Below are 11517 nucleotides of genomic sequence, written 5' to 3'. Positions count from 1 at the left end.
CTTCCTGAAACAACCACCTTGCTGCGTATTCTGTTGGGCTCTTCCGAGGATGTGTCGGAAGAGATGAACTTTTGATGGTTTGACCCATGAAGCAATCTGACTTTTTGTTTGGTTCTCAGCCATTTGCAATTTCTCCGTGCAGACTCTGCAGCAACAGTGTCGAACTCTTCTTGTGTCAACTGCTGTTCTATGAGTTCGTTACACATGCGATCAAGCTCCGCTTTTTGCTGTCGAAGTTCGTCAACGAGCTCTTGGAGGTCTGTTGCTGCTTCTGTTTGTTGCATTTGTTCGTCGAGTAGGTCTTGTGCTGCTTCCCACTCAATGACTTTGAACCTCAAGAGTTGCATGAGTTGAGCCTTGGAGGTTGACTTTGTTTTGGTTTTGCTTGACATGGTTCTGGCTTTTCTCATTGGTTAATGGTTACTTTGTTATGGTTGCACGATGACATTCACAAAAAAAAATTATTGCACTATGAGTGTTATGAGTCACTGCACTTTTAGTTAGCACTTAAAATGTTGTTTGAACGCTTATTAATTGTTTTTTTTTATCTAAAAATAACTTGAATGCTATTTATACTGCTGTTGTGGACAGCTATTAATGGTTTGGTTGTCTTATGTTTTACCAAATCTTGCTGGAATGCTGTTTTTCTATTAAATTATATTATGCACGCTTCGCGCTGTGGGGAGGGTTTTGTCTGATCACGGTCGCAGAGAAACACCCTAACCAGGGGAGGATACTGTTTTACCTTTTAGAAAATTTTGTGCCAAGAAACAAAAACTTTTGCACTTGCGTGTCAGCAGGTACAAAACTGTAAATCAGAATCAGCTAGAGTATCTGTTTGAATGTAAGAAGGGCTTAATCGAACCCTGAAATTTTAAATGCTCTTTCGCTAGACTTAGGGTCAGAGAGTTTTAGCTGAACTAGAACGTGCTATGATCTAAGAAAGATCAGGCTTTGCTACCTATTTATATGTTCGACTATCCCCGTCGTCAGCCTATGCGTTGGTTCAAAAGAGAACCCGCAGCCTCACCCGCTCAGGCCCCAGTCAATCTTATTAGCAAATGTGGGACCTCTAGCCGCATGGACTAGAGAACTGCATTGAGCGGATTGCATCATAATGTTCGGAGTGCAATGAACGATGCAGGGGGAAGGTCATCGAACTGTAACTTACTTAGAAAGCCTGACAGCCTAGAAATTTGAAGTGCTAAAATATCAGATGGAAAAATCTATAGCACGTTTAATTCAGCTAGGTGGTGGGATTTTTTAAAGTTTTAGTGAAAAACTACAAGTCAGAAATTTTAAGTTGTCTCTGTATTGTGAGTCGATGGTTCGGTTTTAAAACCGAGGATGCGCCAAAATTTGTTATCTTTTCTTTAGTCTGATCCGCTTTCAGAGACAACGACTGGTTTTCAAGAGTTTATTTTGCTGTATGTTCTTCTATAAGCTTGTATGCTTGTTAAATAATAGCTTACAAAGGTGTGGTTTATATCCGCATTTACTATCAAAGTTAAGTTTGGCACGATGAAACTCATGTATGATAATGAATAAAAAGGTTTGGCATTGAAAGTCAAGAAAAATCAAAGTTAAAGATATGACTTTTACAGCGATTATGAATATGAACTCAATAAATTTGAACTAAGTAACAAGGGGAAGGATTGGGGGGGCTAAACGTTTACGGACCGTTTACAATTTAAGTGATCTGAGAATTGCATTAAAGGACTCAGTTATTTAATAATTTTTGTCCGCAGTTTTATATTTTAAAACCACATGATTGGGTAGGAAATGAATATTTGAATATTTATTTCAAAAATACAAAAAACTAGTAGTCACAAGGACGCAATACAATCTGACAGAAATTTTTCAAGCGGCCGGTTGGAATAGCAATAAGGGTTTTTCAAAAACGTCAGAAAATTGAGCTCACTAAGTTGCGATTATAACGAATATAAGTTTTCATTTGTTGAATAAAAATCAGGAACTGAGGTTGAAGGAAAGTTTTTAGGTCAGACTGTGGAAACTCATTTTTGAAGTTTGTGATTTGCTCGATTTTTGTCCAGTGGTGGCGTGGAGATTTTTCGACGCCAATAAACCTTTCTTTTGTTGCTCTAGTAGAGATGGTCTTACTGCTCAGTTCATAATTATCATATTTTAGGGGTGATTGGCCAATAATTTGATGAATTGTTTAATTAGACAGCTGGTACGGGAAAAGGTCAAACGTTGTTTATATTTTCGAAAAAATTTGGTCCTACGAAATTTTTTGCATTCGATAGAGCAGTCTGTCGAATGTCTAACTTCATTCGACTTTTTTGCAGTCCAATGAAAATTTTGACGCACATCCATAAGCCATTGAGCTATAAATCATCTTCGGTTTGATACCTGTTAAAAAATCTCAGAAGTTTCTTTGAAAACACAATACGTCTTTATATAGTTTTCCGTTGAATTTAGATAGTTTTTTAGTAGTCAGGCTTTATGATCTTTAAAAGTATGTCTTTGTGAGGAACCACTTCACGATACCCTATAGAATCAGCGTAGTTCAGAGAATTGTTGCAAGATTTATCTGGTTTTGTAATGTGAATTTCCAAACTATTTTACTTTGATACTTCAAGCGTTTATGGTGAGCTTACTCTTCTTGCACCAATCATCCACTGGCGTGCGGATTTTTTTCTAAGGTTTCCGCAATATGATTCTTGTTTTCCTTAACATAAACAACTCTTTCGTCAGTAAAGAGTGTTATTGATCCTTGATTACAAACCAAATGCAGATATTTGATTTAGAACAGAAAAATGGTGAACGTAAGGTTGATCTTTGAGGAACAACGGAATTAAGTGCTTTTAGACCTGTAAAAAGTTTGTTATATTGAGCAAAAAATTCAAATTTTATAGGAAAAACCTTTTTACGTGGGAGAGCGAAAGTCAAAATAGATTGTGAAGAAGTTTTTCAAAGTCATTACTGACGACTGATGGAGATTAATAGACCTGTAGTAATCTTCGTCTTTTTTATAGCCAGACCAATACAATAAAATTTATGTACAAACAGAGGTGAGAAAAGTCATATACACAGTAAGAAGAGTTTGAGTTTATAAAATTGAGTTTGAAAAGTTCTTGTTAAGATTGAATAATCTATCTAACTGTAGTAAAGACTGACTCTTCCTCAGATGCACTCAGCCATTTCAAGTACCATGGAGGACATCTGCTGGCTGAACTTCACGTATAAAAATGCTAATGGATCGTTTTCTTGGCTAGCCTCGTGGAAATTGTATGAAATGAGTGTGAAAAATTATTCAGGTAAGTATTATAAATAAAAAACATAAAATTGAATGGGAATACTTTAAAAATTCGATGGGCGTGGGTGGGACTCGAACCCACACGTTTTGATGTTCTGTTTCTTCTTGGTGATAGTTCACTGCACTAAGTTGACCTATGTAACTGCAGGTTTTTCGTTTGAAAGCTTCGTTCTTACAATATTCAAGTTGTCGCGAATTTAAAATGGAGATCGATAAAATGATTTTAACAGTTTCGTACTGAACCGCCCAGTTCTGATGTTATACTAGTGGATCGTGCTAAGTGTCTTTTACGATGCTACAAAAATTCAGCCTTCATTCAAATATAATAACTGTCCGCTCGATTCAATTATAGCTGGGGCTTACATCGGTGGCTTTCTTTTCAAATAATCCTGCTTCGATGTTGAAAAAAGACTGACGAGAAAAAAAGTAACGGTTAAAATTAATAGAGGGAGAAAAAATAAAAAAAAACATTGTATCTGACTTGAAAAAGCCTTAAAATAAAAATGACAAAGTTAAGAAGTTGATAAATAAAAGTGCTACGCTAACCTAAACCATAAAACATTAAATCCAAACCACACGCAGCACAATAGTGAAAAATTTGTTTGTTTATAATCTGACAGCAATATATTTTTAAATCAGTGGAGTGTTGAACAAAATAATAAAACAATCACAAGTGAAGTAGAAATGAGAGGCATTGACGGAAGGTGCAATTGATGGTAAATTTTTACGCATAAAATATTGGTGTCAGTTGTGGTCTGTTCAGCCCCGGATTGACTAGGCAAGCGGCTGGCAGAAGAGATGAGTACAATTGAATGGGATGAACAGATAATGACAAAGACTGAGTTGTATTTGGCCCCGAATTGACTAGGCGAGCGGCTGGCCGAATACTCGTAACACGTCTGATTGTTCTGTTGCTTTTCATATTGTTAATAAGCGGAAAAATTTATAATAAGGAATGTTGGAGGCAATTGAGCTGTACTCGGACCGCAGTCGGAGAAAAAAAGTTCGTTCTTTCGTTTATTGTTGTACGATTCGTAGTCCACAGCCCCACGTTTATTGGATGGAAGAAATGCCTCAAGAAAATGAACAAAGTTGCTGGAGTTGGACTCGAACCGTAGTTGTGTGTACTTTTTTAATGCATTTTTGTTCTCTTCGTATTTGTATTTATTTTTGCTTTGGTTTCATTTTCAATGTTGTCACAGTGTTCGGAAATTATTGATGATTCCGTCTCGTGATTTTTCATTGTGCCTTATAGCAGCCGTCTGAACTTTTCACTTTTCTCCTTGTGTGTGAGCGCCACGCAGTCTTTGTAGAATAGCTTTGGGTTTTATAGTGATTTTTGTTTGGGATCATTTTTATTCGTTAGATCTTTTATTGCCTTCCAGAAAGAATGCTACTCTTATCATTTTGCAAGACTTTGTTCTTTCTCTGTCTTCTGACCTCCTCATTGATTGTTTTATTTCTTTCTGTAGGAAAATTACCTCCGTTCTTAAAGAAGTATAGTGATAGCCAGCCGCATATTTGAGCTCTCTTCCCCTTCTTCTTCTCAGTTTAATCAGGTTTTGGGTCTCAACACTGAAGGTCAACTCTTTCTTGTTGATGAGAGCGTTTTTGCGCGTTGATGAGAGCAACTTTTGTGCGTTTTTTCTAAACTTTCTGTAGTTCATTTTGGATTTAAATTGACAAATCAAGCTTTTTCTTAGGTTAATTGTGGTAATTGTATTTTTTGTGATCGCTGCTCAGATCTTCTGATACTTGAAAATTATTGAAATGCGTAAAAAGTGAATTATCGCAAAAGTGCAGACCTAAGATATTTTTGTATTTTACATCAGATGACTGATAGGTGTGATAATCGATGTTCAGCAGATTAAAAGTGCCCTCGTCAATAATATTAAACAGCTTTTCACAGTTTTCAGAATCTTTGGCGCAATTTAGGTCCTGGTGGGGAGCAATGAAATTGCCTCATTTGAAGAAATTTTTCAGTTTTCCTGAAAATGTTTTCTCGGTTGACAGCGGCTTTCCAGGAGATATATGAGCAGTTAAATTTCAAAAAATCATCAAAAGTGAAAACTTAAAGCAAATTTTTAGTGTTTCTAGTGTTCATCCACATTGCTACGGTTTCTTTTTCAACTGGTTCTGTTCGCTCGATAACAATGCTCTTCTTCACTAAGATAGCAGAGTCATGATGACCGATGTTGCAGGTTTCTTTCGCAACGATGTAGTTGCTGAGAGGGGTTGTTTTTTTCTTTCTTAATTTTATTTCTTATATACCAGTTCTGACACAGACAGTATGTTGTGTTTGATTGCCCTATGAATATACCCGTTGGCCAGTTCGGTCTGCATTTCCCTGACTGACTTCATGTTTGCCTCTTTGTAGAGTTTTGAATGTGGTGCCATCTTGGTTTTCGAAGGCAAATTCTTACGGCCCGGTTTTGCACGTTTTGTATTTTGTTGATAAGGGCATGTGAATGATCCAGCCAGCAAGCAATTGAGTACAGAGATAGTGGTCTGATCCAAGATTTGTAAACCAAAATTAGACTTCCTTCATTAATGTTTAGGTTACTAAGCTTCCAGAGTAGAAATAGCCTGGCGTTCGCTCTTCTAACTAAATCTTTGCAATATTCATTCCACTTGAGGTGTGGAATGAAAACGATACCCAAGAATTTTATCAATTTTGCCTTCTGAAAGTGCATTTCTTTTATGTTAATTTCAAGAGAAGTTTCTTTCTTTAAGGGTTTTTTAAAGATCAGGTAAAGAGTTTTAGTCTGGTTAGTTTTGTTTTTCAGTGCGTTGCACCCATCAATTAGACTGTTCAGTGTTGGTTGGAGATGTTTTTGAATTAATTTGGGGGATCGTAACCTATAGCAGTGGGCAGAGTTGTCAGCGAACTGTGAGACTGGGCTTTTATTTGAAGCAAATGAATGACGTGTAAGACAAAATTGAATAAGACCAATTACGCTCCCTTGAGGTACTCCAACTGTCGGTCTGAAGCTATGATTGAGAGTAGAGTTTGTTTTCTCAAACACGTTCTTTTGTGATAAAAATGAATTTATCTACCTTATGACTGAACAATCTAGCCCAATCGAATTCAATTTGTTAGCAAGTCCTAGGCACAATACAGCATCAAATGCTTTTTTGTCATTCTAGCATACAAAACCAACCATTTCACACCACTGAAAGGCTCCAATGACGTGCTGAGTGAGTTTAATGATGTTTTATGTGGTGCAGCGTTGTTTCTTGTAAGCACTCTGAGTCTCGCCGAGTATATTTTGGCTTTCACAATAAACCATAACGATTTTTTTCACAACAGTTTCACATATTTTGGCTATGCAACTTGTAAAACTAATTGTTAGTTTTCGGCCTTTTATCGGTCTTTGTCTTGTTTTGGTATCATTTTTATTTGGTATTTTTTTCCAGTTAACTGGAAGATACGCGTTGTTTATGGAGCTGGATTTGAGGAGACGGGCAAGGGCTTTAACATTTGTAGGTAATTCTTTAATGAGTTTGTTACAAAACACATTGTGGTTACAACACACAATTTCTTACCAATACCAAGCTGTCCAATATCTTCATTTGTTTTTATTTTTGCTTTGGTTTCATTTTCAATGTTGTCACAGAGTTCGGAAAATATTGATGATTCCGTCTCGTGATTTTTCATTGTGCCTTTAGCAGCCGTCTGAACTTTTCACTTTTCTCCTTGTCTGTGAGCGCCACGCAGTCTTTGTAGAATAGCTTTGGGTTTTATAGTGATTTTTGTTTGGGATCATTTTTATTCGTTAGATCTTTTATTGCCTTCCAGAAAGAATGCTACTCTTATCATTTTGCAAGACTTTGTTCTTTCTCTGTCTTCTGACCTCCTCATTGAGTGTTTTATTTCTTTCTGTAGGAAATTTACCTCCGTTCCTAAAGAAGTATGGTGATCGCCAGCCGGCTATTTGAGCTCTCTTCCCCTTCTTCTCCTCAGTTTAATCAGGTTTTGGGTCTCAACACTGAAGGTGAACTCTTTCTTGTTGATGGAAGAGTCTTCCAAAGATTTGTGTATTAGTTCAACTAAACTGTTGTTGAACTGATTTATATCATCCTAATTTGGATACTTCGCTGGCCAGAGATTTGATAATCTCTATAACTTTTGTGCGTTTTTTCTAAACTTTCTGTAGTTCATTTTGGATTTAAATTGACAAATCAAGCTTTTTCTTAGGTTAATTGTGGTAATTGTATTTTTTGTGATCGCTGCTCAGATCTTCTGATACTTGAAAATTATTGAAATGCGTAAAAAGTGAATTATCGCAAAAGTGCAGACCTAAGATATTTTTGTATTTTACATCAGATGACTGATAGGTGTGATAATCGATGTTCAGCAGATTAAAAGTGCCCTCGTCAATAATATTAAACAGCTTTTCACAGTTTTCAGAATCTTTGGCGCAATTTAGGTCCTGGTGGGGAGCAATGAAATTGCCTCATTTGAAGAAATTTTTCAGTTTTCCTGAAAATGTTTTCTCGGTTGACAGCGGCTTTCCAGGAGATATATGAGCAGTTAAATTTCAAAAAATCATCAAAAGTGAAAACTTAAAGCAAATTTTTAGTGTTTCTAGTGTTCATCCATTGCTACGGTTTCTTTTTCAACTGGTTCTGTTCGCTTGATAACAATGCTCTTCTTCACTAAGATAGCAGAGTCATGATGACCGATGTTGCAGGTTTCTTTCGCAACGATGTAGTTGCTGAGAGATGTTTTTTTTTTCCAGCTCTTAACTTCATTCAAGCAAATCTATGTGTTCTTCTGCTGAAAATAAAATCAAATCGCTTTTTTGTTGTTAGGTCCGCAACAGTTCTATTGCGAAATTTTGAGCATATCCATTTCGCGAAAAATTTTGGCTGTTTGGTAATTTGTTTGTCTGTACTGTTGTAACAGGAGCTGTATTCGCGCTTTTAATGCTGTCATGTATTGTTTGGCCATCAATTTTCTCATTGAAGATGCGTGAGGCGCTGTTAGAGACAATATTTATTATGTCATTGCACGACATAGTGTTAAGAGCTCTTCGTATTTTGCTCAAAACCTCAGCTACTAGAACAGCAACATTTTCAGTTGATGGTGTTAGCTTAGTGTTTGCTTGAGGATTCAATTTGTTGGCTACGGTTGATTCTTTTTCGAGGCCTCTGCTAACTTGTTCTCATATGCTTGACAGCCTCGATAAACTGTCGCTTGAGCACCACCAGTGTTTGAGCATTTTGCCTTTTCTTTTGCAACAGTGCATTCTTTAACACTATGATCTTGCGAGCAGCGGCGGCATCGAACTACTTTACTGCATTCCCTTGCTGAGTGGCTAATTTTTTGGCATTTGAAACATTGCATTAGATGTGGTGGTTCTCGGCTTGCTCCACAACGGTATAGTTGCCAGCCTATTTTTACGCAGTGTTTTTGAGATGCATTGACTTGATTGTTTGATTCCGTAATCACACGGATTAATTTTGTTGGTTGGCCAGTTGCTTGACTTTTTATTCGTGAAACTTTGGTGATATTCATTGTATTGTTATTTAAAAGTTCTTCTTTTAACTCATCTTCAGTATCTCTGTGATGAACGATTACAATGACCAAAACTTGGTTTTGTTTTAGGCTTAGGAAGTGTTTTCCTGGCATTCACTTTGGCATTTGGATAGGCCTGATTTAGATTTAGTGACAGAATTAGGCATTCTCTAGAAGCAAGGTCCTCTGGTTGAATGAAGAAATCGGTATTGCTCTTCAATTCTCTCGTTTGCTTTATCTTGACGGCTACAAAATTTGATCGCTCTTGCAAACTGAATTTTTGATGGTCTTGGATCAATTGAAACAACCGTAGGTCTTACTTTTTTGATTGGGGTTGTTTTCTGAATCGTTTTCTTTTATTCCGCACTTCAATAAAATCGCTTTCATCTTGCGTTGATTCTTCTGCTGTCAGTCTGGCCTCAGATAAAAGTCTCTCATTTTGGCTCATGTTGAAAATCAGCCTAAATGATGTTCTGATTTTTCAAAGGCTCTCCCTAGAGTCTAGATCCGGGCAATTTTTTTCAATAAAGAATTTTGTCGTTACCCTTGTGAAGAAAACAAAGGGCTCTACAGTAAAGGAGAGAGCAACTTAAAAAAGCTACTTAAAAAGCTTAAGCTAAGAAAAAAGTGGATTTAAAAGAACTTTTGAAGAGTAAGATTAGGAGAAAAAGGTAAGAGAGAAAGATAATTGAAATAGGTAATTGAACTTTAAAATTCTAGGAAACTTTTAGTGAAAAATCTCTCTCTGTAAAAGACTCACTCTAAAAGGACGTTCCTACACAAAATGGAGTACTTGCTTGTGGCTTTCCTATCACACTTAGAGGTACAAATCCGAAAGTGACATTAAGAGCGTTTTAATCATCATAGGACAACAATCCGTTTTTTAGATGCAGACTTGTGTAAAATTGTAACATCATCTACATTGTAGAAGTCCGGAAACTCTCCAGTATCTATAGGTTTGTTAATAACATAAACAGAGGCTCGCCGATGTTTGCTGCAAGCAATTTGAATCAATGTTTTTTATCTGTTATTGGGCTTTATATTGAAACGGCAAAAAGTTTTCCCAATTTTACCAAAAAGAATTGTTTATAGCTTCCACATCTACTTCGTTCCGATGATCAGTTCGTTGTTCTTTTCTGCTCAAAAGTTAAAAACTCTGACCATGAACCCTGTATTTTGACAGTCAACGAGTTTTTGTGTCATAGAGTTTTTGCATATCTTCTCGCGTCAATTAAAACCATTTTTCGTACTGACACAATTAACGTGGTTTTGTGATGACTGATTTACAATTAACTTGTAACGAAGCAAATTTTGTGCTAGAAGATTAATGTGCTTGTTTGCAAGCCAGTTCTTTGAATTGCTCTGGTTACGAATTTAACCTCACAAAAACTATCAAGTTATTCTAGTTTGATTTTTGACGATCTACGCACGAAAGACGGAAAGCATGTTCTATCAAATTCGTTCAATTCATGCAGAGGAGCATCTTACAAAAGATTTTCTCCGAATTGGGAATATTCTTGACGCCTCTTATACGACGTTTTCCAGCTTTATCTTTACCTTTGGTGGCCTTTTGTTTTACAAAAAAAAATAACAATTCCGTGATGGTAACTTATTTTGCATTTTACTGTGTTAGTCTCACATGCAAAATGTGTTATGCGATGGTCTAAATATTTTGCTACATAGATGTCACTCAAGTGGGGTCTTTATTTTGAATTACCAGATCAAAACACTAGTTGGTAACTCAAATCATTGAAATTTCTAAGTTCTAAGTTTTATTCGTCAAGATTAAAGTGTCCAACAATGTATGTTTTAGCCTTCAGTTCTCTAATTTCTGTCAAGAGGATCTAAAAATGTTCTGAGAACACGTTCCAATCATATTTAGGTGGCCTATACAAAACCAGAATTAGGAGTACTTAATTTCCAAAGATTTGACTCTCAAATGCCCTATGTCAAAATCAAAACTCTCCTCTTCAAAAGTGATGTCTTCACGGATAAAAATACTAAGACCTTTGCCTCGATTTCCACTGTTTCTTACAACAATGTCTTGTTAGTTGTTCAAATGATACATTTTAAGGGAATCAAAAGACTTAAACCAAGTTTCAGACTAGGCAACTTGAGCTGGTTTATTGTTAACAGATGCTGAAAAGACTTCAAGCTGGCCGTGATTGCTTTGAAGTGATGAAATATTAAGAAAAAAAACATTCAATGTTTGTTGATTTCATTTTATTATATTATCAGCGTCAAGAGACGACACAGGGCGATTACAGGATATCACGCTGTCGATGTTTGAATTAGTTTCTTTGTTTGCATCGCAGGATTTTAAATAGATAGGTTTTGCAGGCCGAGTTGACAAAGGAGTCCGATTCATTGGATAAAACTGACCAATCTGACCAGTTTATAGTTAGTGTCCTCGCCATGTTCTTCTTGGTGTACGCAGATTATCGTGTGGTAGGAGCTACTCTTTTAATCGTACCCAAAATTTCCCAAATTCTCATTAATTTTCAAAGGATTTGCGAAGCAACTGTTGCCAGCAGCAATAGCATCCATTTCTATTTCATGAATTCAACTTGACTGCCTTTAACAGTTTATTCTCAGTTAGTGTAAACGTGTTCTTTTCGAGTAGAAACGAAGAGATTTCGATTTCAGGTTATTTAAGATAAACATATGTCGTTCAACGTTAGCGATTCAACAATCGTTATACGACTTCCCAGGGTGC

The 11517-nt window shown here is 36.4% G+C and overlaps 1 protein-coding gene across 2 annotated transcripts in view; it reads right to left on the bottom strand.

Annotated features, from left to right (window-relative positions):
* LOC142337592 (START domain-containing protein 10-like) overlaps positions 1-11517 on the bottom strand; it is a 308346-nt gene that overhangs the window by 210989 nt on the left and 85840 nt on the right. The gene's annotated exons all lie outside the window — the stretch shown is intronic.

The sequence above is a fragment of the Convolutriloba macropyga genome, chromosome 4, assembly GCF_964194025.1.
Source record: "Convolutriloba macropyga chromosome 4, txConMacr16.3, whole genome shotgun sequence".
NCBI classification, from domain to species: domain Eukaryota; kingdom Metazoa; phylum Xenacoelomorpha; order Acoela; family Convolutidae; genus Convolutriloba; species Convolutriloba macropyga.
Note: the sequence above shows the minus strand (reverse complement) of the source record. Positions and strands in the feature narration are given on the sequence as shown.